The sequence below is a fragment of the Triturus cristatus genome, chromosome 3_2 (genome assembly GCF_964204655.1).
Source record: "Triturus cristatus chromosome 3_2, aTriCri1.1, whole genome shotgun sequence".
NCBI classification, from domain to species: Eukaryota; Metazoa; Chordata; class Amphibia; order Caudata; family Salamandridae; genus Triturus; species Triturus cristatus.
This window is the reverse complement of record NC_140584.1, coordinates 693,710,851-693,736,420: the sequence shown is the minus strand read 5'-3', so window position 1 is coordinate 693,736,420 and position 25,570 is coordinate 693,710,851. Positions and strand designations below refer to the sequence as shown.

The 25,570-nt window shown below is 50.8% G+C and overlaps 1 protein-coding gene across 1 annotated transcript in view; it reads right to left on the bottom strand.

Annotated features, from left to right (window-relative positions):
- HSPD1 (heat shock protein family D (Hsp60) member 1) overlaps positions 1-25,570 on the bottom strand; it is a 189,155-nt gene that overhangs the window by 48,980 nt on the left and 114,605 nt on the right. The window lies entirely within an intron of this gene.

Genomic DNA, 25,570 nt, shown 5'->3' with positions numbered 1-25,570 from the left:
TTTCATATGTACAATGTTCAGAGTTAAAAACAAGGTTCAAAAGTATTTGTATAAATCAATCTTAAATGCGAGAAACAACTATCTCCCCAGGGATTTAAACTTGAGGCCCGAGGCGGCAGAGCCTAGTAGGGTGGCAAGATATCCGCTCACTAGAGGGCTTTGCTGGCTGAATACATTATCCTTCTTGCTGCGACCTCCCTGGCTGAGGAGCACTGTTGCATTTCTCTGGCCCCAGCTTGTGAATTTGGGATGCAGCGTAGGATCTTGGCGTTGCGGCCTACCTGTGCTCGAGAGCAGCCTGGATGTCTTAGCGTCCTTGGAGATCTACTGTCAGATATTGGGGCCAGAGACTTTGCATCAGACAGCTGTGGGGGTGACACTTGGCCATCGCTGGCCCACTCTCTCCCTGGGGCCTGCGAGTCCCAAATCAAGGCTTAACAGCTCGCCCGGCAGTCTGCATGAGCCTCATCCTTGGATTGGCAGGTGCCGCCAGTGTGACTTTGTGGGGGTGCTATCCTCCTGCTTGGCCGTGCTGAGTTTACCTGGACAGACCGATGTCCCTGCGGCAGGAGGCTGCAACACCTGGCTAGGACTGAACTTGGCGGCATAGGGGAACTGGTGAGTGCGCAAAGTAGCATTCGCACTGGTTGCTCCCTCACTGGCCCCTGGACATCGCATGGCCGTGCCCATCCTACCACTCCTTGTTGGCTACTTTAACTACCCTGCCCTTTGCCACTACCTGGCACCCCTCGACGAGCTGCCTGGCCTCCTCATACCAAATCTGGGCTTTTGCAGCTATCATGAGGTGCTGTAGCGGATGCTTCATATGCTATGTGATAATCTTACTGCTCTGTGACTTTCAACCCAGATACACACCGGTGACCCCCCTCACAAGCCTGCTCTTGCCCCATGGGTGGGACCTTAATTCGGAGAGTGGCGGGGCTCTGTAAGACCTCTTGATTCACAGTCACCACCTGTGCAGAGCAGCACTCTTCTTGCTTGCCAAGCTTCACACAGGCTAAGACTTCATTACTCTCCCCTGCATTCGCAAATCAACTGCTTGCTTTTTGCCAGTCATTGTGCCTGGCCCTCCCCATACGCAATGTTAGCCATGGACAAACAAGAGGCACGCCAATCCAAACTCATCTTTGAAGGCAAGCAACAAACCCGGTGGATACACCCAAACATTCTGGAGAGACCGCCCAATTAGACATTGCTCCTTGTAGACGGCAGGCTGGATCAACTGGAAAACTGGGTCTCAGACGTAGACGGTGCCTGTGGTTCTTGTATCGCAAAGCAATTGGGTGTGTGAAAAGGCCACATGCAGGGGACTTGAACAAGTAGAACGCGACATCCACATGCCAGAGACTGACTACTTTCAATCCACAGACCCATCTAAACTTGCAACCATCCGAGATAAACTGACAGAATTATCGGACGAAGCACTCCATGGAACTAACTTTCTGGACAGGGACACACTGGCTCGCCGATAGTGGGATGGCAACCGACCCGAGGACCCCTGCCAATATGCCCCACAAACTGAGTGCCTCCTCCTATGTGGCGGAACAGTTGGATGACGATCAAAATCTATAATCCATCCCCTCATGGCTTCTAAACAAGATGAACAAGTTACTTACCTTCGGTAACGATGTATCTGTAAGAAACATTAGTTAGTTAGATTCCTCACCTTAGAATATCCCCAGGCGTCAGACTGGATCCGGAAGATTTTTCGTCAGCAATACCCCTTGCGCGTCGCTAGTCATAGTCTGCGGCTCCGCGTCCGTAGTCGGCGTCGTGCGTCGGAATGACGGAGTACTTAGACGCCGCCCTCGCGCGCTGACGTCAGTTCTTGTACATAGCCTTCCGCGCCAGGAACGCAGAGCCATGCAAGAGACCGACACTGGTGCCAAAAAATTCTAGGGCGCTGAAAGGGATAGCCTTAACCCTAGATGTCAGTTCGCAGAACGGGGAGGATGGGTGGGTCGGTGACGAATCTAACTAACTATTGTTCCTTACAGATACATCGTTACCGAAGGTAAGTAACTTGTTCATCTGAAAGAAACACGTTAGTTAGATTCCTCACCTTAGAATAGATACCCAAGCAATACCAACCCCGGTGGTGGGTCTGCGAACCAAGATCACACCAGAAAGTCCTGGAGGACAGAACGGCCAAAGAAGCCATCCCTCCGGACTTGGCTGTCTAGGCAATAATGCCTGGCAAACGTGTGCAGCGAAGCCCACGTTGCCGCCTGACAGATGTCCTGCAAAGGGACTCCCCGTCCCAAAGCAGTAGTAGCCGCTGTGGCCCGAGTAGAATGGGCGCGCAGCCCAACAGGCGGTTCCTTTTTTGCCAAGGAATAACAGATTTTTATACACAAAACGACCCACCGGGAGATGGTCCGTTTGTGCACAGCTTTTCCCTTCTTTGCACCCACGTAGCCAACGAAAAAGCTGGTCGTCCACTCGGAACTGTTTAGTGCGGTCCAAATAAAAGGAGAGCGCACGTTTTGGGTCCAGACGGTGGAGCCGCTCTTCCTCTTTGGAAGGATGCGTAAAGAAGGTGGGCAAGGTGACAGATTGCCCAAGATGAAAGTGGGTCACCACTTTCGGTAGAAAGGAAGGACGAGGCCGAAGGACAACCTTGTCCGGATGAACAGATAGAAAAGGAGGCTTGGACGATAGAGCCTGGAGCTCACTCACCCGTCTAGCCGAGGTGATGGCTACCAGGAAAGCAGTCTTAAGAGTTAGAAGACGAAGAGGACAATTGTGAAGAGGCTCAAAGGGAGCGCACATCAGGAATGTCAAGACAAGATTCAAGTCCCACTGAGGCATTACGAAAGGGACAGGAGGGAACGTGTGAGTAATGCCTTTAAGAAAGCGGGACACTACAGGGGACTTGAAAAGAGAGGGCTGATCTGGAAGCCGTAAGAAGGAAGAGAGAGCAGCAAGATAACCTTTCAAGGTGCCCAGGGCAGAGCCCTGCCGGGCCAAAGAAAGAAGAAAGAGGAGAACCTCAGAAAGAGGGGCGGAAAGGGGATCCACAGCCTTTGCTGTGCACCATGCCACAATTTGTTCCACCGGCAGGCGTATACCGTCTTTGTGGAGGGACGCCTGGCTGCCAGAATGATATCACAGACTTCAGGAGGCAAGTCAAATGGCATCAACTGCCGCCGCTCAATCTCCACGCATGGAGGTGGAGGCTGGACAGGTTCGGGTGGAGGACCGTCCCCTGCTGCTGCGACAGAAGATCCTCCCGAAGGGGCAGACGTATCGGGATACCAGTACCTTCGTGCCCAATCCGGAGCCACCAAGATGACTTGGGCCCGGTCGCGCTTGTGGTATAGGCGGAAAGGCGTACAACAGACCGCAACTCCACTCGCGACGAAAAGCGTCGCCGAGCGAGTGCCGCCTTGGAAATTCCAACGCGCAGAACTGCTGACATTGCGCGTTCTCGTCGGTGGCGAATAGATCTAACCAAGGCTCTCCCCACTGCTGAAAGAGACCTTGCGCCACCTCGGAGTTCAGACACCATTCGTGATCCATCATGCACCGGCGGCTGAGTTCATCCGCTCTGGCGTTCAGAGAGCCCGCCAGATGTTGAACCACCAGGGTGATGCCCTGGTGTTCCAGCCACGTCCAGAGGTGCATCCTGACAAAGGGTCCACGACCCCACCCCGCCCTGTTTGTTGCAATACCACATGGCGGTGGTGTTGTCCGTGAACACCTGCACGACACTTCCCCGGACAGAGGAAAGGAAGGCTTTCAGTGCAAGACGGCTCGCTCTCAGCTCCAACAAGTTGATGTGGAGGCGAGACTCCGCCGGAGATCAGAGGCCTCTGATCTCCGCCTCTCCCATATGGCCACCCCATCCCAGGAGGGACGCATCCGTCACTACGACATGCTCCGGTAGGGGTAGGGAGAGACTCTTGCCCGTGACCCAATCGCGGTCCGTGAGGCACCACTGCAACTGCTGTGCAGTGCCCTCCGAGATCAAGACATGGTCGGACAGGTTGCCGTGATGCTGGGCCCACTGAAACTTCAGGTCCCACTGCAGAACCCGCATGCGCCGCCTGGCGTGATGCACTAGTAGGATGCAGGTGGCCATCAGCCCTAGAAGCCGCAACACTAGCCTGACCGAAACCCAGGATAGAGGCCGAAAGATGGGAATCAGGGCCTGAATATCCCGGACCCGCTGCTCCGGGGGATGGACCCGGAACTGCGCCGAATCTAGAACCGCTCCGATGAAGAGGAGCTTCTGAGAGGGGCTCAGGTGTGACTTCGGCACGTTTATGGAAAACCCCAGCAAATGCAGGAGATCCGCCGTAGTCTGGAGGTGGGAGACTACTGCCTGGGACGAGCCCGCCTTCAACAACCAGTCGTCGAGATAGGGGAAGACTGGAACCCCTGATCTGCGCAGATGAGCTGCGACCACCGCCATCACTTTCGTGAACACCCGAGGGGCACTGGTAAGGCCGAAGGGGAGCACGGTGAACTGAAAGTGCTCCTGACCCACCGTGAACCGCAGGTAACGCCGGTGGGCCGGCAGGACGGGGATGTGGAAATATGCGTCCTGCAAGTCCAACCCTACCATCCAGTCTCCAGGGTCTAGGGCAGCTAGAACCTGAGCCAAAGTCAACATTTTGAACCTTTCCTTCCGGAGGAAGGCATTGACGTTCCGGAGGTCCAAGATAGGGCGTAGGCCCCCTTTGCCCTTCTTGGGAACCAGAAAGTAGTGGGAATAACAACCACGACCTACTTCTGGGCTCGGAACGCGCTCGACGGCCCCCTTGGCCAAGAGGACCGAAACTTCCTCGTGGAGAAGATTCAAATGATCCCCCGAGATACGGTGGTGCTGCGGTGGCATGGCTGGAGGGGTCGTCTCGAAGGGGAGGGATTAGCCCCTTCGGAAGATTCGCAGCACCCACCTGTCCGACGTGATGGAACGCCAGTGGAGCAGGTGATGGCGAACTCTGCCGCCCACTGGCGTGGAATGGGCCTGAAAGCTCGGACTAGGAAGGCTTTGAGGCGGATGCTGCCGGGGTGGATGTGGACTGACCGCGTCGTCCTCCGGTACCACATCGGCGGAAACCACGTCCGCGACCGCGTGCAGGCTGGTTCTGCGGCCGGTGGCTAGGCGGACGTGAGGAGGTGCCCCTTCCTTGGCCACGAAAGGAGTGAAAAGCGGAAGTTTGTGGCCGCGGGGCCGAGAGGCCCAAGGACGTGGCCGTAGCCCGGGAGTCCTTGAAGTGAGCCAGTGCACTGTCCGCTTTGTCACCAAAAAGGCGAGCGCCATCAAAAGGCATGTCCATGAGGGTGCTCTGGACATCCCCTGAAAAAGACGTGGACCGCAGCCAGGCGTGACGTCAAAGCACCACCGTGGTAGAAATCGCCCTACCCAGCGAGTCCGTAGTGTCGAGTCCACATCGTATTGCATGGCACGCTGCATCTCTCCCATCGGCCAGGGCCGAGGAAAGCCGCGCCCGGGCCTACTCCGGGCACAGTGGCAGCACGTCCTCCACCGCATCCCACAGAGAGTGGGAATAACGGTCCAAGAGACAGGTGGTGTTCAAAGACCGCAGGCCCAAACTGAGCGAAGAGAACAGCTTCTTACCAAACTGTTCCTCTTGGAATCCCGGTCCGGAGGAGTGGACGGGAAGGAGGATTGGGAGGTAGAGGCCTGGATAACCAGACTCTCGGGGGTGGGGTGTTGGACAGAAAACTGGGGTCGCCCAGAGCAGGGCGGTGGCGCCTGGCAACGTTCCTATCCACAGGAGGGACTGTGGAGGGCTTGGACCAGGTGCCCTGCAGAACGTCAGTGAGGGCCTCATTGAATGGCAGCAGAGGCTCAGTGGAGCATGCGGCAGACTGAAGCACCTCAGTGAGGATGTTAGTCCTCACAGCCACGGCAGGCAGCTCAAGCCCAAGGGCTCCGGCCGCCTTGCGCAGCACCACAGAAAAAGCTGCACCCTCCTCCAAAGCCAGTCGGAGGAGAGATGAATCCAGTGTCCGGTGAGGTATCCAACCCACTGGCCTCCCCCAGTCCATCTGCCCAGTCCTGTGATCGTTGGCTCTGAAGGGCCATAGGGTCATCAGACCCCTCCCAGTCGCCCCCGTCATCCGATTCCTGGTAAACGGGAGGAATGATCGGAGCCGGTCGATAGACAATGTGTCTCTAGCGGCGTCGGGACCGGACAGGGGCTGAACCGGGGATAGACGTCAACCGGAGCCAGCGTCGGGGGGTGGTATCGGTGTCGGCGCCGGCGGAGGAGGCGTAACGAGGTCGACCAGTGTCGACGGGGGCCCAGGCTCGGGCCCCTCGGGGACCTGCGGTGTCGGGGCCGGAGCCTCCAACGGTGCCGGGGCCGCCGGCATGCGAGGTCGCCCAGTCGAGTCCGCAGGGCCCGAAGGCGCGCTAGCGGGCGTCGACGGCGGGGCCAGGCTCCTCATGGCCGAGAGGAAGGCACTGACCTCCGCCGGCGTCGCGTCAGTCCCAGGGACCGTCGGGTATGGGGACTTGCACGGCTCCTGCGGAGCCGCGGGGGTGGAACCACCCGGACCCTCGGCCGAGTCGCGCGAGAGGGGAGTCCGAAGAGCGGTGTCACTTCTTGGAGTGCCTCGACTTACCCTAAGACTTCGAGCCAGATGAGTGACGATGTCGAGTGCGGCTCCACGACCGATCCTTGGACCTCCTCCTGGACCGGGATCGAGAGCGACGCGGAGCAGAGTGGCGAAGCTCGAGAAGCTTGCGGGACCGCTCCCGCCTAGCTTTCGAGGTCAGGGCCATACAATCGGAGCACGACGCCGCGTCGTGGTCGAGGCCCAAGCAGTACAGGCACCGGCGGTGATGATCGGTCACCGACATCAGTCGGTTAAAGTCGTCGCAGGCCTTGAAACCAGGCATCCTACCGGCACCAGAGTCGAGAATTGACTAAAAAGAGTCAAAAATTGACTAAAGGGGTAGCTCTACCGGATCTGTGCTTACTGGCGCGGAAAAAAGAACTGACGTCAGCGCGCGAGGGCGGCGTCTAAGTACTCCGACGACGTCATTCCGGCGCACGATGCAGACGACGGACGCGGAGCCGCAGACGACGCCTACCGACGCGCAAGGGGTATTGCTGACGAAAAATCTTCCGGATCCAGTCTGACGCATTGGGATATTCTAAGGTGAGGAATCTAACTAACGTGTTTCTTTCAGATTACATCTTTTTTTTACACCAAACTCTACACCACTGCCTCTGTCTACAATAAAAGCAAATTGCTCACACATTTGGATACTATCCAACACTTATGGCTGGGCCTACCTGGATCCCCTATTCCCTGTAGAAGAAATCGTGCAGCTTATCCAAAGCCTTCCGGGAAACAAAGCTCTGGGCCTGGACAGCTAGACTACCGCCTTCTATAAGAAATATGCCTCCTTATTTGCACCTTACCTGCTCTTCACGTTTAAGGACTCCCTCGCTCAGGGTTCCCTACCTCCCTAACTTAGAGAGGCCGCCATCGTGACACTCCTTGAGCCAGACAAGCCAGCTCTCCATTGCGACTCATATAGGCCACTCTACAAGATCAATGTGAACAACTAGATGTTCGCAAAGCTCTTGGCGAACCCCCTTCTTCCCCTCCTGCCCACGATCGTTTGACCAAATCAATCCGGGTTCATACCCGGCCACTCCACACCACACAATCTTTGTAACGTATTTGCAGCTATGGACCACCTTCAACCTCCGGTGGCTGCCCGACTGGATGCCAGGAAGGCGTTTGACTCACTTGAGTGGTCCTACCTTTTCTTGTACGTTTTGGCCTTAGTTCTGGTTGCATTCACCAGATACAATTATACACACGCCCCACTGCCCATGTGTCCCTTAATGGCATGTTATCCGATCAGTTTCCTATCACTCGTGATACGCGCCTGGGCTGTCCCTTATTGCCAATTTTGTTCACCATGGCTATGGAGTCCCTGTCGGCACATCTCCCACAACATCATGCCCATTGAAGCCTAGGTTTCGATACCAGGGGACTGATAATCTCCAAGCACGCGGACGACGTAACCCTAAACATCTGCAAACCCCAAGACAATCTTGGCCCAATTACCCGTGAGGTCATTTGGTTTGGTGTTTTTACCGTAATTTAGAACAAATGATCCGAGTCAATATTATTTCCTCTTACTATTGGGACACAACCCTTCACTACAGAATACCTGCTGAGATGGAAATCTGACCCAGTGTGGTAATCGGGCTTTTGGCTCACTTGCGGCCTGGAGGAACTCTGGATGGCCAATTATGACTGTATGATCTTGTGGATTGAGGACAGAGTGCCAGTATGGTCTCAATTGCCACTGCCGCTCTCTGGGCATATCGCAATTGTGGATGGTTATTTTACCTAAGTTTCTCTATATTTTGCCCAATGTGCCCCTCCCCATTACAGCCTCTTTCTTGAGAAGTCTAAGAGCCAACCTCATTGTGCTTATCTGGGTTGGCAAGCAGCACCGTGTTTCCTGGTAGCTCCTCTCACTGCCACTAGCTCAGGGTGGACTGAGGGCACCAGACATGTCGCTTTACGCACTATGCGCACAAGAACAGTATCTAAATTACTGGCTTCAACAGACAATATCGACCTCGCACTGCAATCGAACCAGAATGTGAAATGCCAGGGCCACTGTCCACTGCTCTCTACCTCCTTTATAGGCTGCCGAAGGCAGAGATTGACACTGTGGAATGCATGAGTTGGGCGTGGGATGGACTGCTGAAACATGAAGGACTCCCCTGCCTCTATGCTCCCTCTGACTCCCGGGCAAAACCCCAAATTACTGCCCATGCAATACTCTGGCACCAGGATGCGTGCCTGTGGGAGAGGCCTCAACTTTTTCAGACCTTTACCCAGCAGACACCTTCATACCACTGAGGACCTAGAGACTGCACCCCCTACTGCATTAGAGGCATTCCTCTATTATCAACTTAGTGCAAACTGCAGCGCCCTACACACCTGCCCAACTCCACCCCCCACACTTAAGGCTCTTGAACACTTGCCCACTGATCCATCACAGCACAAACTAGTCACACGATTATACACCATCATGCAAAACTATGTACCAATGGTAACAGACTGCGCGATTGGCGTGGGAGGTGGAAACTGCACACACTCCTCACTTACGCCCAGTGGTCCAACTGCGGCGCTTGATGGAAGTACTCTCACCCAACTATAAATTAAGATTGATTAACTTCAAGTTTCTACATCACCTGTTGCGTTCCCCCACACAACTCTTCCACATGGGGTTGATTGCAGAACCGTGCTGCCTTAAATATTCCTCCCCTCAGGTCTTCTTTATACGCCTAGCATTGCCCCCCGGGTTGCAGACTTCTGGGTGGTGTTCTCCACCAGCCATGCCATCACTGGACTCGTTCCTTCCTGCTGTCCATTTGTGGGCCTCCTGGGCCACATCAAAGAAGTACCGGCGGGTGACCGCCAGCTCATAGCGAAGCTTCTCCTCATGGCCAAACAGAAAGTGGCCATGAACTGGGGCCGGCGACCTGCTCGGACAGTCTAGGCTTGGCTGCAACATGTTACATATTGCCAAGAGCAGCTCTCACTTCTGGGAACTAATGCACTTATGCTCTCGTCCTAAGGAAATATGGGTACCCTTGTCTTACAAGCGCTAAAGAGTCTTTTCTGACCCTCACCTACTGACACCCACCCCAAGGTTACTTCTAGGTTTTCAACACCTCGTCAACTACTCTAGAATCATCACGGATGTAGGCTATCCCTGGTGTCTTACACTGGAACCAATCGCCCATCTGAATATCTGCACCACTTAGCTGCAAGTTCCTAAACTCTTGCCGGCTGTCAGCCCAGCTTTTGTCTTGGTTTAGCGTGATGTACTTGGAGGCAACAAGTAACTGTTGTATTTTGCTTTTTCGCAGTGGTACCATGCAACCATTTCCTGTTACGTCTTTGCCCCCCAACACACTCCTTCTCCTACACCCCATCCCCACCCTCTATCTTTTGACAAGCTATTGTGTCATTTTTTCATGACCTATAGCCCAAAGAAAATTATTTAACAAAAAAACCCTTGTGGCCAGCGTTTTGCCTAAAAACTGTTACAGTAAGCAAGTTATCCAACAAACCTACAATGGTGCGTTTTATGCTGCAATAGTTGCATTTTGTGTGCACACACTAAATGCAAACAGCATCATGGATATAGGGACACGGTTCTATTCTGAAATAGGGGCACATCCATATTAATGGCAGGTTACAACATAAAGAAAGGGTGGAGATTGAATTCTTGATCCTGGAATTCTTTTAATCCTCTTTATGGATTGCATTTTTAGTAAAAAATTAACTAAATCGCAGGTAGTCGCCAAACTTTAAAGTGCAGTTCACAGTGGTACCGGAGAAACCTTGAGGCTAGTGGAACCCAACCTATCCTCTAATCCAGTGCCTGCACCATCAATCTGGACCATAACTGAACATTTCCAATATGAGCCCTCAAAGTACCGCAACCGATACATAGGAGGTTGGCAGGCAGTAATTTAGCTAAAAGAGGGTTCAGTTGACCTTTGTGTTAAAGAGAGGGTTTGGACCCAGGGGTGGTTCCTCCATTTGAGCAGAGGAGAGTCGCCCACAAGACCCAGACCGGAAAAATAACGGTAATGAAGTTTATTTATTACAGTTTTATTCTACAGCAACCAGTCCTGAACTAAGTGTCAGGAATGAGTAGGGACCAGCGCTGCAGCATAACGGATTTGTGCACTTTAAAATGCACATGTCCCTTTGGCCCGCAGTCTTGGGCCCTCAGACGCGCGCGTTTCAAAGTTCTCTAACCTAGCGGTCTTAAGACAGCTGGGTAAGAGAAAGCGCAGGCCTCCAGTGCTCTTAAGAGCGCTGAGAGCGACCGCTCTACCCAATCCTGGCGCGGCTTTTATGCTGTGAAAGCAGCACCAGGATTAGGTAGTGCAGTTTCCTGAATCGAGAGCTTCCTGGAGGACACCCGAGGGTGCACAACATCGCGTTACCAAGGTAAGAAAATATATCTTGTGTTCTGTTTTTGGGTCCTCACCACCCTCGGCACAAGTCAGTCGCCACGGTTTTGTCTACATTAGGGATAGCTAAACAGAAAGGATACCTCTTGCCTCTGCCTGGTAAAGTATTTATTACATTTTTCATTTCCCATTTCATCCTTGCAATTCTAATTTATTATAGTGATTCGTAGAATGTTTAGTCTTGCAATTTATCTTTCTTAATTTTGTTTTCTACATTTTCCATATTAGTCTTAGGGGGATGCGAGAGGGGGTTGTGGTTTATGAAAACAAGTTATTTATTTGTAACTTTAGCTCTCCGGTACTGTAAACTTTCATAGATTCACATGCTTGAATCATTCCCAGTCGTCGAGATGGGAGTCCCCGGTATATAAAAAATAGCAATGCAAAGCCATTACAAACTAGAAACCAGGCCCAGGCCCATTCCAGTTTTGTAACATATCCACCTCTTTCTGTAAAAGAGACCAAATAAAATCAACCAATCAGATCAGCCTCACCCTCTGGAACTCTCCTGAGAGAACCTCAGATTTTCATAGCCGTAGTGCCATAGGATAACCAAGAAGATGCATAAGGTTGAGCTTTCCCAGGGGAGAAGGGTGGGTCGCATGTGAATCTATGAAAGTTACCAATACTGGAGAACTAAAGTTACAAGTAACTAACTTGTTTTCTTACTCCAGTATTGGAACTTTCATAGATTCCCATGCATGAATCAGAGTAGCTAGCAGTAATGAGCAAATGTTTTGTCATTATCCTTAACCATAAATCATGTACAGAAAAATAGAGAAATGAAACATTTCCTCAATTGAGATTTCATAAAATATCAAACCTACATTAAGCGTAATTCAACAGAAAATTTAAAGAAGCAGAACAACAACAAGAGGCATCAAAGTTTACAAGCCCACAGAATATAATGAGAAACTATACATTCATCAAGTAATGTGCGAAAATCTTAGGAAAGACCAGCATTTGCAATGCAATAGGTCTCGCATTTACGAGAGTTTAAGCTATTGGCATTGTAAATGACAATGCCTTTTATTTATGTTTAATAAACCAAAAAATAAATAAAAGGCGTTGTCATTTATAATGCCAATAGCTCAAACTCGTGTAAAAGCGAGACCTATTGCATTGCAAATGCTTGTTCTTGCATGCAATCGATTGGTAGCGAATTTTCCCCAATCTTAAATAGGCAGGAGAATGTAATTTTATAAAAGAAGACAGGTCTTCTCTTAAGAATACATGCCAAATTAAATAAAGTTAAGGATAATAGCCAACACCCTATTCACTCACTAATCAGTATCACCACGTTGCTGGGTTCTACTTTTAGAACTTCTTCCCAGCTTTTGTCTGAATTGAAAAAATTTCCATCCTGGTTAAAAGGTGTTCAAATCTCCAAAAAGACTCTTGAATGAGACTCCCATAACAGACATGTGAACTTGTTCAACTGAGCCAATCTGGTCCTTATCAGTCTAAAATTTATATCTACAAGTTATAATTACTAATATTACAGGCAAACTGTTCACTCAGTTGAGGCTATTAATACCCACTAATGTCATGGATTTGCACCCTGCTACATGACTGTCTAGCCTCTGGCTCCCCTGAGGTGCAAAATCCAATAACCTAAATAGAGACTTAGCTCACAGCCCACAGTTTTGTAGTAATGAAATACCTTTGAAACAAAAATGTAAAACACCTGCACAGAAGGCCTCTGTAGTTCCGAAGCTTAACCCCTGGTCCAATGAAGCGTTGCTGGGGCCGGAACAAATCCACAAAGCCACAGTACCCTCAGGTGATCAATCTCATCTGATTGTGAAACTTCTAAGCAACCCAGCGCCCAGCCATTCAACTGCTAAAGCATCAGACAGCAGAGACAGGGAGTGGGAGGGCACAAGCAAAACACTGTTCCCAAGAGTGAGTACACCACCCAGGTTTGTGTCCTGCTGTCAATGTCCCTTAAAAACTCGTGCCTTAAGGGATCACAAATGGAAGCTCAATATCTTGTTAGATCAAGACCTCATGAGGCAAGAACACATTGTTTTTCAGGGGGCTGCTCCAGAGAAATTAAAATGACCGATATTCAGCTCTGGAAGCAGATACCGGGCCACTTCCAGAGACGCCAAGCACCTAGTGACACAAAGAAACGTAACTATTATTCCATAGCTCTCCTTCCTTCCCATGTCTTATTTGTGTATGGCTATCTTGTACTGTAAATGTTTTGATTAGAAATAAGCTGTAAGAAAAGTATCCACAAAGACCGAAATTAACAGACGTAAGTCTTCTGTTTAACAGGGCCTCTCTCTAACTCGCCCTAGTTTATCTCTCACAGTCACCATGGATTCCAACTTTCTGCCAGGCTTGGAGTCTCCAACAGCAGCGTTTGAAGATTTACTATTGCTAGAGAATCCAGAAGTCATGAACCGTTGCTGTGCATGAGCTGGGTAAAGATTTCCGACTACACCCAAATTCACAGAAGTTTACGCACAGGACTTCATGCCTGCACAGGGTGGGGCATCCTATGGCTTGAAGTGGCCACCTGAACAATGGGAGGGCCAGGGATAGTGCAGGGGTGAGAACCAGTGTCACGTTTGGCTCAGCGTTGGGGGATGGGTGATGCCAATGGAGAGGTTTCTGATAGGGGACCAGTGCCAAATTGGAACAGTCCACCAGCTCCTCCCCAATTGAAAAAGGAGCCACACTATTGTGGGGAACCACTAAAGCTGCCCTTTCTTCTTTCCGGACCTCTCACTAGGTGGAGCTGAAAACAATTATGCAAAGTTGTGAGTTAGCCCACCTCACAACTTTGCCCCTCTCTTGTAACAACTTCTGATTTCGACAACCTTAAACCTCCTGCGCCCACCTCTTGCTCCCTTCAAACCTCTCCTGCTCCTTAGTTGTCTCACTTACATCTTCCTTCCCTAGACAGTTCAATTTCCATAAGCTTTTCCCTCTTGATTAGTCCCTCTTTTTCTATCTTTTTATCACCATTATCAATATCATGGCTCACCCCTTTGCTCTTTGAGGAGGCTTATACCATAACATAACATACCATCATAGTATAACATCACAAGGGGTGTGGTATGAACTCAGATAAAATTCTCTGTTAAGTTTGTGCCTCAAGTATATCAGATTTCTTTCCCTCCGAGGCTCTCTTAGGGGAATAAATAGTTTATACTAATGTCGAATATCGCAAATAAGCTAGAATTGTGTGGTTTTGAATGCAATGGTAACAAGTTCCACTTTACAAAGAAACTGAGTTCGCCACGCCCAGCCGCGGTCCCACAAAAGTGAAAGAGACAGTATGTGTGAAAATATTGTCAAAAGTACTTCAATAGGAAGTGGAAAACGCTTCTAAATAAACCGGCTAATTGCTGAGGACTGCTACTCAGACTAACCCTGGTAATGCATCCGCCCAGCCTGCAGGGCAGAGAAGGAGTAGTTTCTTACCTGTAACTCCAGTTCTGTAGTAGGAGTATCTCTGTTATAGTCATAATCTATGAATAGTCCCGCCCATGTGCGGGGACCCCGGAGCAATCAAAAAATATCTCTTAAGCTGTCCTGCGTTTGCAGACCTGCAAAGACACTTAAGAGACAGACAAAATAATACAGCCTAATTACAACAAGGCTGCACTGGCCAGCACTTCCTCTGAAGTGAACACAAAAGCCAAAATAAAGTTCAAATGTCATCTTTATTCACATCTGACATCCTCCTTTATTATCACACACTCCCTTCACCAAAATCCCTTTAAACAATAGAGAGGAAGGGGTGGACAGACAAGCCCTATAGGCTGTCATTATGTGTCTGCTAAAGGGATACCGTGCCTTTAAGAAACTCTCCAGAGACCCCCGGTATCCCAGAATGCACAGCCAAGACAAGTTACTTTCAGTTCTTTTTGAAGGTGTATAACAACAGGCCTGATACTATCAGGTTACTCCACCGGGGAGGAGGGCGGACACCTTACGCAAACCCTCCAAAAAATCTGTAACCACAGGCATTTGGAAAAATGAGGTTTGGGAAAGGCCCTTTCTATACGCAGTCAAAGCTGCGAGACGAACCCCGATAGACTGAAAATTAATACAAGAACTCGAGCCTTCCGAAGGATCGAAGAGCGTCTCCCCTCCGAAGGGCACACAGTCGTTGAGTCACGACAGACCTCGTGAGGTCTGTCGTTGAGTCACGACAGACCTCGTGAGGTCGGTGCGGAGGCCCAAACGAAGAGAGTGAGAGTGAGAGTGAGAGAGAGAGAGAGAGAGAGAGAGTCCAAGTGAAATGCAGGCGCGCTTCCTGAAAGTAGCTGCCTTGATCAACCAGCCGTTCAGAAACGGATAGACAAAGCCACTGACTCTCATATGCGCAGCCACCACGGCCTAGCGTATGGAGCATTCCGAGGTGTCGGCTGCAGGCCGAAAGGAGGTACAAAGCAATGATAATGGCCGTTGCCCACTGTGAAAAACAGGAACTCGCGATATTTTCCCCGCTGCATAGCCAGTCACCCTGAGGAGGTTGAGGGGACCTAATGCAGAGACCTCCACCGGAATGTACTACTCTTTGATCCCACGAGTCGGCTTGTCGCCCGCCGAACATGGGTCCAAACTCGGTCATGTCTCCCTTGCACACTAGAGGGAACAGTGAGTACCATCCCTTTCCAGTCCGTCCCAGAGGAGCCGAGTCTATCTTCCTTTACTGGAAGATGGCGGTGGCCTCCTTCTACAACTCGCGCACGGAGCCCGATTGAGGTGGAGGGAGCGCTGGAGGGAAACCGGAAGAGTCGCACGGCAGTCAGCCCCAGAATGACTCAATGGTGGCCCGAGACAACAGAATCAAATCTGGGAGGCATAACGCCGCTGGAGAGGACGGACGGCCTTAAGCCGTTCTCCCTGCCCCTCCCAACCGTCAAAACCTCAGCCTCGGCCTTCATGCGGGCCACCTCGCTATCCGCATGGGAGCACAAGAGTTGCGGCAGAGAAGGAGAGTAGAAACACACTGCTGTGCCGCAGGCTGCAGAGATTCCGTCGAAGACAAGAATGTCGCCGTAGAACAAACCCACGGCAAAGCCCGGGATGCGCCTGAAGCGAAACATCTGCTGCAGAGCCTAAGAATATATAGCCGCAAGCATCATGCCCTGTAGACTATCCCTGTCTCTGGGCAGGAGATCCACACGGCGGTGAAGGAACGCACACAGGGATCACCACAACGGCCCAGCCAGAGGACAGGAGAGCACCTCTCCCTATTCACGTAAGAGGCCCCCTGGCATGCCTGACCCGAGAACTTCTATAACGGTGACGACGGGACCTTATGGAAGACAGCGGATTCAATGGGACCGACACCCCCACACGAGACCTCGTGCTAGGGACATCAAGATTCCACGGAGGTTGGGGGGGGGGGGTAGTTAGTCGCCGGCCGAGGAGCCACAGGCCCCCCGGTGAGTGGGAGATGAGCCGGAGAGAATTCTGCGGCATCCCCGTGGTATCACCCGTGGGGGCGGAGCAGGAGGCGACCAAGATGGTGAGCCGGTACGCAGACACTGCTAAGCGAGGGGACCAAAATCCCTCGCTTCCGAGAGGACCACGTGTAAGTAGCCCCAGACTCCGAAGGGTTCCTCGGCGCCAGCTCAGCGTCGAGAGCAGACGCTGCCGGGAAAACGAAGTCCCCGCCTATGATGATAGGCCCACAACAGAGCGAGGTCCAGAACGGGACCTAGACATAGAGCGCCAGTAATGACCCCTCGACGTCACCCATGGCATCACCATTCCTGCGACGTCATCAGCACTGCGACGGCACCACCACAGCGGTGTCGCACCTCCTTCACTGCACCTCGACGTCGAGCATCACCGCGCCTCGACGTCGATCGACATCAAGCATCACTGCGCCTCGACGCCAAGCAGCGTCTCGACGCCAAGCAGCGTCTCGACGCCGTCAAGCATCAGCGTCGACGTCGTCAAGCATCAGCGTCGACGTCGTCAAGCATCAGCGTCTACGTCGTCAAGCATCAGCGTCTACGTCGTCAAGCATCAGCGTCTACGTCGTCAAGCATCAGCGTCTACGTCGTCAAGCATCAGCGTCTACGTCGTCAAGCATCAGCGTCTACGTCGTCAAGCATCGACGCCAAGCATCAGCGTCGACGTCGTCAAGCATCGACGCCAAGCATCAGCGTCGACGTCGTCAAGCATCGACGTCGCCAAGCATCGTCACCAAGCATCGTCACCAAGCAGCGTCACCAAGCCTCGCCGTCGGAGTCGAGCATCGCATCGCCGTCGACCTTGCAAGCCTCGACGTCATGGCTCTCGACAGCCATGGCTCTCGACAGCCATGGCGTCGAGGTCCACTCCTTGACGTGGGCCTCTTCTTGGGTCGACGGAGAGCATTGGCGTCATACCTGCTCTCGACGTCGCCGTCCTTGATGCTGACCGGAAAACGCGTCATACTGCAGGCGCGTTCCTACTGGGGAAAGCCCCCCGAGGCCACAGCATGGGAAGTGGCAGAGGACCTACCCTCTCCTTACCCAGGGGCTGAAGAAGAAGCCTAAACAGACAGGTGTCAAAGACATAAGACACAGGCAAGCACAGAAGACAAACTCTGTGAGCTTCAGCCTTTATGTCCTACCGCAGTCAAAGCACTTGCTCCGATTGTATAGAGCACGGGTACTCATAGTACGGCCCGCGGGCCGTCAGCGGCCCGGCAAGCCTTCCTTGGCGGCCCGCGGACCTTGCAGACATAGTGCCTGTGCCCTGTGCTTGTCAGCGAACACCGCCGGTTACAGCAGCGCGGAGCTGTGAGGCCGGGCGATTCTTTTAAAGGCCATTTACTTGTTAATGAGGCTTTGTTGTATTTCACCTCTTCTTAGCGCCCCTGCATCTCCCCTCTGATTGAGTGGAGATGCAGGGGCGCTAAGAAGAGGTGAAATACAAAGACACACACACAGAGACACACACACACACAGAGACACACACACACACAGAGACACACACACACACACACAGACACACACACACACACACACACAGAGACACACACACAGAGAGACACAGAGAGACAGAGAGACACAGAGAGACACACACACACACAGAGACAGAGAGACAGAGAGACACAGACACACACACACAGAGAGACAGAGAGACACAGACACACAGACAGAGAGACAGAGAGACACACACACACAGAGAGACACACACACACACAGAGACAGAGAGACACACACACAGAGACAGAGAGACACACACACACACAGAGACACACATACACAGAGAGACACACACACAGAGAGACAGAGAGACACACACACAGACAGACAGACACACACACACACAGAGACAGAGAGACACAGAGAGACACACACACACACAGAGACAGAGAGACACACACAGAGACACACACACAGACACACACACACAGAGAGACACACACACACAGAGAGACACACACACACAGAGAGACAGAGAGACACACACACACAGAGAGACAGAGAGACACACACACACACACACAGAGAGACAGAGAGACACACACACACAGAGAGACAGAGAGACACACACACACACAGAGAGAGAGACAGAGAGATAGATAGAGAGGGCAGGAGACAGAGTGAGAGATAGATAGATAGGTGTGCATACCGGGTCTGGTGGCTCAGTGAATGAAGGCGTCCGCTGCAGTGGCCTGTGTTCAACCTCATGGTCATAGTTTTTTTTGCTCTAGCCCCGCCCCCTCCCCCACTGGCCCGCCCCCACCGGTGCGGCCCTCAGCCAGAAACCACACTGTAAATTTGGCCCCCGAGAGAAAGTTTGTGAGTACCCATGGTATAGAGGCAAGCAAACTGCAGAAATTCTGCCAAAAAACCACAGCAGAATGTAGAGAAAAGCCAAAGACGTCGAATGAAACTTCAAATCCAGAAAAAAAATTCACTCAAAATGAATAAAAGCTCAAAAAAATGAAGAGCTAATGCTCCAGGGTCCTGCTAGCAGGAGCCGGAAAAAAGAACTGAAAGTAACTTGTCTTGGCTGTGCATTCTGGGATACCGGGGGTCTCTGGAGAGTTTCTTAAAGGCACGGTATCCCTTTAGCAGACACATAATGACAGCCTATAGGGCTTGTCTGTCCACCCCTTCCTCTCTATTGTTTAAAGGGATTTTGGTGAAGGGAGTGTGTGATAATAAAGGAGGATGTCAGATGTGAATAAAGATGACATTTGAACTTTATTTTGGCTTTTGTGTTCACTTCAGAGGAAGTGCTGGCCAGTGCAGCCTTGTTGTAATTAGGCTGTATTGTTTGTCTGTCTCTTAAGTGTCTTTGCAGGTCTGCAAACGCAGGACAGCTTAAGAGATTTTTTGATTGCTCCGGGGTCCCCGCACATGGGCGGGACTATTCATAGATTATGACTATAACAGAGATCCCCTACTACAGAAGTGCCTTCTGGAAGCACTTTGAGTAAGTGCTTCTAACGGAGCATGTGGGTGGTTTCAGACAGTCAAAATCCATTTAAAATGATCCTCGTTTGATTCATAAGTACACAGCTTAGAAATGTCAAGTGCTGGGGCCAAGTCCATGTGTAAAGTGCCCGCAGACGAAGTGAACACTCTCACGCGCTGCAAAGGGGCTTCTGGGAGCCAGAGATCTTCAGAAATTGGCACAGGGGTTATTTAACTAGCCGGGACCTCAGCTACCATGGTAATGTGATCTGATAATCTGCTGCGGCAAAAGCTGGTAACAGACACTGTCCTGGAACCCATACAAGGCATCGCTGCCTGCAGAACGAATAAATATTGCCGGAATACGATATGTCATAGAAAACATACTGGGAGCAGCGTGCCAAACAATGTGGAAAGTTATAGCTAAGAGCCTCTAACTACTAACTTGATTAAATGCCGCTTACTGCTGAGGAATACACTTGAGTGGCGGAAAACACTACAGCACATCTACAAGATAAGAGCGTTGACCTCACCGTGCAAGTAATGAGATAATAAATATCAGATGGGCGCGAGGGAGCAAAGAATGCACGGGAGTCTGGGACCGCCCAGCAGGTAAAACTTTAATCGGCCCCCAACATTCTTGGTTCCAGGTTTTGATTTAGTCAAGAACTTAAAAAGCGCAGTCCCAAAAGTGAAAGAGGACCGTGCTGCAGCATGGGGATCTAGTCTTTATGGGGCCATGTGTTTCTAATTAGAAACACATGGCCCCATAAAGATAAGAAAGTGCTTTGCGACAGCAGCAAAGCAGGCCACAGAGTCCGGATCGGAGGCAAAAGGGCATGAACCCAAAACCCTCCTCTCCAATGGCAGGCCACCGTTTAGCATAAACGGTGACGCCAGCCAATGAAAGTGAGGGGCGGGGCTTCGAGCCCTCTCCTGAAACTCCTCATTTACAATAAATCTCGCAGAGGTGAGTAGCACTTGGCGCTGCCACGCCATGCAAGACCCAAAAGAGGAAGGAGGGATGAGAGGGAATGCTCACTGCCACTGAAACAGGTTCCTCAGGATTGCTTGTCCTACTGCAGTGTCACTCTGCGTCGAAGAATCCAAGCAGTAATGTCTGTTTAAGGTATGGATACTCTTCCAGGTCACTGCTCTGCAGAGGTCTCGGATAGGTACCCCCTTAAAGAGGGCTGTAGAGGAAGAGACTGCCTTTGTGGAGTGAGCACTGACTTTATCCTGAATGGGGTTTCCAGCTAAGTGATGACAATACTGGATAGAGCTGGCAATCCAACATGAAATTCCTGGTCCAGAAAGGGGCAAACTATTTAGTCCTTTGGAGATAGAACCACCGGGTTGTTTACGTGAAAATCCAAAGGCACTTTGGGGATGAACTTGGGGTTAGTGAAGGGCACTACCGTGTCATCTTTGAACTGCAGAAAAGGCTCCTGGATAGTGAGTGCTTGCAATTCGCTAGCCCTTCTAGCCGATGTAAGAGCCAGCAGAAGTGCCACCTTCCACATCAGGAATTTTAAGTACGCCCTATGGATCGGCTCGAAGGGATGTTTCATAAGCTGAGCCAAGACCACGTTAAGGTGCCACAGTGGTAGAGGAGACTTAATTGGAGGGAAGACTCGAAAAATCCCCTTCAGAAATTGTTTAATTATCCTTGCTGACCAAAGAGAAGGGCCCAAAGTAATTCTCCTGTAACGAGAGATGGCCGGGAGCTTAACCTTAATGAAACATTGAGTCAGGCCCGCTTAGGCCAAAGACAGGATGTAAGGCAGAATTTCATGCGCCGAAGAAGAGAATGGATGAACTCCAGATTCTTGGCACCAGTGACAAAATATTTTCCACTTCATGCAGTATGTCTTGTTTGCACGAGCTTGGGAAAGGATTTCTCTACATTCTAACAGTGTTAGGTTGAGAAACTCTGTGCTGGATGCAGTATCTGGCCCTGGGACATAGTCCGTAATGACGGGATAGGATCCAAAGGAATCGGATGCTGTACTGACAGAAGAAGAAGCTCCGTGTACCAGAGCTGGCGAGGCCAGGAGGGCACTATGAATAATTTTGCAGGGTTCTGCCTTAAATTTCCTGAGAAGACTCGGAAGAAGAGGAATGGGGGGAGAGGGGGGAGGGAGGGAAAGCATAGACAAAGGCGCCTGACCATGCCATCGAAAACGCACTCCCCCCGGGATCCTGGATGGTGATGGCAGCTAGCGAAGCACTGGCATTTATTGTTTTCCGGTGTCGCAAACAGATCTATGGGCGGTTTGCCCCACAGCCGAAAGACGTCGTCCAGAGTCCCCTAATCCAGCTCCCACTCGTGGCAGACTGACTTCAGCCTGCTTAGTGTATCTGGGTATTATTGAGATTCCATGGAAGATGTTCCGCTTTCAGAGAGACACCATGAAAGATTGGCAATTCCCAGATACCCTGAGCTTCCACAGACAGACGGGATCTGGTGCCGCCCTGTATGTTGACATAATACATGGCCGTGGTATTGTCTGTTCTTATCAGCACCAATGAATTTTTTTATTCTCGGAAGAAATGCCTGTAGGGCTAGGTGAATGGCTCGTAGTTCCAGCAGATTGATGTGCAGAAGACTATGATGCTGTTGCCATCGACCACTTATCTGGAGGTCCTGTAAGACCGCTCCCCAACCCTCCAGAGATACATCTGTTGTGTATCTGAGGAGCTGGGGTGACCAGGAAGAAGAGACCTTGGGAAATGTTCTCCCTGCGAATACACCATGAAGCGGCTTCTCTCATTGGTGTAGTGACCGTGACCATGTCCTCGAAAGATCCTAAAGCCTGTTGCCACTGTACGTTCAGGTGCTCCTGCAGAGGACGCATTCGTAACCTGCAGTGGGGTATTAGAGGAATGCAGGACAAAATGTATCCCAGCAGGGACTTGTAGAGGCAAACTGAAAGTGACCTTTTATGAGTAGGCAGGTCATAGAGATCAGTTTTATTTGCCTTTCGAGAGACGAAAATGCCCTGTTCAGGGATGTGTCCAACATGGCTCCAAGAAAAATGACTTGACAGACAAGTTTGACTTCTCCCTGTTGAGCGCAAGACCCAGACTCTTGAACAACTTTGTACAGGCTGCCACTGAATTCCTGGCGGAGGCTTTGAAGGGGGCTTTTAGCAACCAGTCGTCCAGGTAAGGGAACACCTGGTGCTTTTGTCGTCTGAGGAAAGCCGGTATCTGAGCCAGAATCTTTGTAAAAATTCTTGGGGCCAATAGGAAGGACCTTGAGTTGAAAGTAGCTCTTGGCTACTGCAAAGCACAGGTACTTCCTGTGCGATGGATGAATGGCGACGTGAAAATATGAGTCCTCTAGGTCCAACGTGGCCATGAAATCTCCCGAATTTAGAAGTCGAAGAATGTCCTGTAAGGAGATCATTCAGAAAGACTGCTTTATGAGATAGGTATTGAGCTCCCCGAGAGCCAGGATCAGGTGCCATATTTCGACAGTCTTTCAAACCAGAAATAACCAGGAGTAGAATCTCTTTCCTCTTTGGGATAAAGGAACTGGTTCTATTGCTCCTTTTAGCAACATCTGTTGGACTTCTAAGCGCAGGAGATGAAGATGTTTAGTTAAGTGGGCGCGAGGAGGGGTGTTTGGAGGAGGATGAACAAACTCCAATTTACGGCCAAATTGAACGATAAGGAGAACCCAACGATCCGAGGATATTTGTTGCCAATTTTGGAAGTATAGATAAATCCTGCCCCCTACAGGTGTTTGATGAGGGGTAGGAACAGTAGTCAGAGCCTGCAAGCCACTATTGACGACTAGAAGAATCCTTCCCCTGACATCCTGCTATGCCTCTAGGGGCCAATTTTGTATAGGCCACTGACTGACCTGGTCGCTGATTATACCGCGGACTGTAGGACTATGAGGCTGGTGAGTAAGGAGTACCTATATTGCTGGTACCCTCCTCTATATGAAGGAAGCCCTCTACCTCTCGCTCCTCGAAAAGGAACTTTGCGATATATTCGAGCATTCCCAGCGACTTCGCAGTGTCTGTATCTTTATGTCTTGGAGAGCGTCATCCACATGTTTTCAGAACAGCGCTAAAGGAGGTAGCCCGAAGCCAACCCTGGCGACGTAGGACCGCTGCTCCCGCCAAGGAACGAAAAGTGGTTGTTGCAATATCATTACACAATCGATAACCTCAGAGGAGGCCCTCTCTCCTTCCAGGAGGATTTTTTTGCTTCCGTTTTACTGTCCTCAGGTAGTTGATCAAGGTAAGGCAAAGATCACACCACATCTGGCGGTCGTAGTGGCCCAGAATCGCTAAGGTGTTAGTTGCTTTGACTAGAGGGCCTGACAGAGGAGAATCTCTTGCCTGCATTGTCCAGACATCTGCCTTCCTTGTACGGACATGTGTAGTCATAGGAGCTGCCGGATCTTTAGATTTCCGCTGCGCTGCCTATATGACTGAGTCCGGTTTCGGTTGACTCACTAGGCAGGCCAGGCTATCCTCTGGCGCTTTATATTTCTTCTCCAATCGAGGAACACTGGGACCACCGTAGCTGGGTTCTTCATGACTAAGACCCTCTTCCCAAACGTGATTAACAATAGAAATGTTTCTTACAGTCTTTTTATAGGGTTCCTTAAAATCATATATGAATCACTCCGAAGGTATAGGTAGATCAAACCTCGTTGCTGCCCTTTCCAGCAGATTGAGGAAAGCACCAATATACCCCGGAGGAGAATCCAGCGGAAGCGGTGAAAGAGGAGTAGGGATAATATAATCATCCCACTCCCCATGCGGGTCCGGAGGAACCGTATCCCCTTGTTCACTCATCCGAAGTATCCTGATGGAGAACAGGAGTAGTCGGTGGGGGCCAGTTCCGGAGCTGCAGCTTTTGTTGGAACCCTCCATTTATAGTCTGATAAACTGCAAATCAGATATCTGGTAGTCCTAGGGAGGATCATAATCCTGTTCCTCTCCATAACCCTCCTCCTGGCACTTACCGTGCAGTTCTGAAGGGCTATGGGCATATCCGAAAGGACAGTCATCATCAGAGTCCTCCTCTTCCAGGAGGCGAGAGGGTAGTAGAGGAGTAACTTTTTGGAGAAGTGACTTCAGTAGTCACCTGGCGCTTTCTCTCTCTTCCTGTAGAAGTTTTTATGCCCATCGACAAGGTCGTCGATGCTGCAGATAGTCAGACAGCGCTGACGGCGTGACCGTATTAGTCGACACTGCTGTTGTCATCGACAGGTTGGTCGTCACTGTGTTAGTCGTCTCCGTCAACTGAGTTGGAACTGCCTTTGTCGACACCGCCAAAACTCTCGGCGGCGATCCGAAGTTTAAGAGACTGGTCCTTGTCGATGATGTCGATGACTGTTTCTTCGTCGACTGTGTCGTCAACAGCTTTGTCGACAATGGTGACCTTCTCCTGTCGCTCCTCAGGAGGAGGAACAGATCTGGACTTCCTCACACCACGTTCTCCTGTTGTAAGTCCCTTCCTCTCCTTTACACCACAGTGAGGAGATTCAGTTGAACTGAGCCAGTCAGACCCATGGGAGTTCTTTTTAGAGGATTTTTGAGGGCGCCTCTCAGAAGAAGCAAGGTCAGATCATCTTTTCTCAGACCTTCTAGAAGAAGCAGAAGATGAGGCCTCATCACGGTCATGACTAGAGATAGCATCCATTCTGTATTTTAGCTTCTGGAGCCAGGCAAGGAGACGTCCCTCACGGTCACTTAAGGTTTTAGTAGAAAAGGTACAACATACCTTGCAGTCCTTGGCCTAGTGGTCCGGATACAGCCAATATATGCAATCTTTATGTGGGTCATCGACATAAAGTCTCTATTTAGAACAGGTGGCACAAGCTCTAAAAAGGCCTTTTCTCCTTGTATGCCATGATGAAAAAGGGAACAGGCCAAACGTGCAGAGTAATTAGTGAATAATGTAGCTTAAGAATTCTCTCAAAAGTAGTAAAATGAGGAAAAACTAAGCAGAGCTCAGTGGACACTACCTAGCACAACGTGCAGTAGAAAATCTAAGGGTCTGCGGTTCTCTCAGGGGTGTTCCAGATGGTGAAGCAGATCTGATTGGATTTTGATTTTATTTGGTCACCTTTACAAAAAAGGTGGATATGTTACAACACTGGAATGGGACTAGGTC